We start from the raw sequence: 250 nt of genomic DNA on the forward strand, positions 1-250 counted from the left end.
GGGTCCTCTGCACCGCTGCGGGCACGGGGGCTCGCCTGCCTCTGCCCTGCGCTGCCCGCTCTGCTCCGGGCAGGGGGGGTGCTGCAAGCTGGTGTGGGTGCAGGGGGGGTGTGTGGGTGCAGGGATGGCTGCAGGGGTGTGCAGGGGTGCGGGGATGGCTGCGCAGCGTGCGGCTGCATCTTGCTGGATCCTGCAGCTCCTTCCCGCTCCCGAGCAAGGCTGAGGCTCAGCCGCGGCCTGACGGTGTGCT

This window comes from Charadrius vociferus, unplaced genomic scaffold, assembly GCF_000708025.1.
Source record: "Charadrius vociferus isolate BGI_N301 unplaced genomic scaffold, ASM70802v2 scaffold567, whole genome shotgun sequence".
NCBI lineage: Eukaryota > Metazoa > Chordata > Aves > Charadriiformes > Charadriidae > Charadrius > Charadrius vociferus.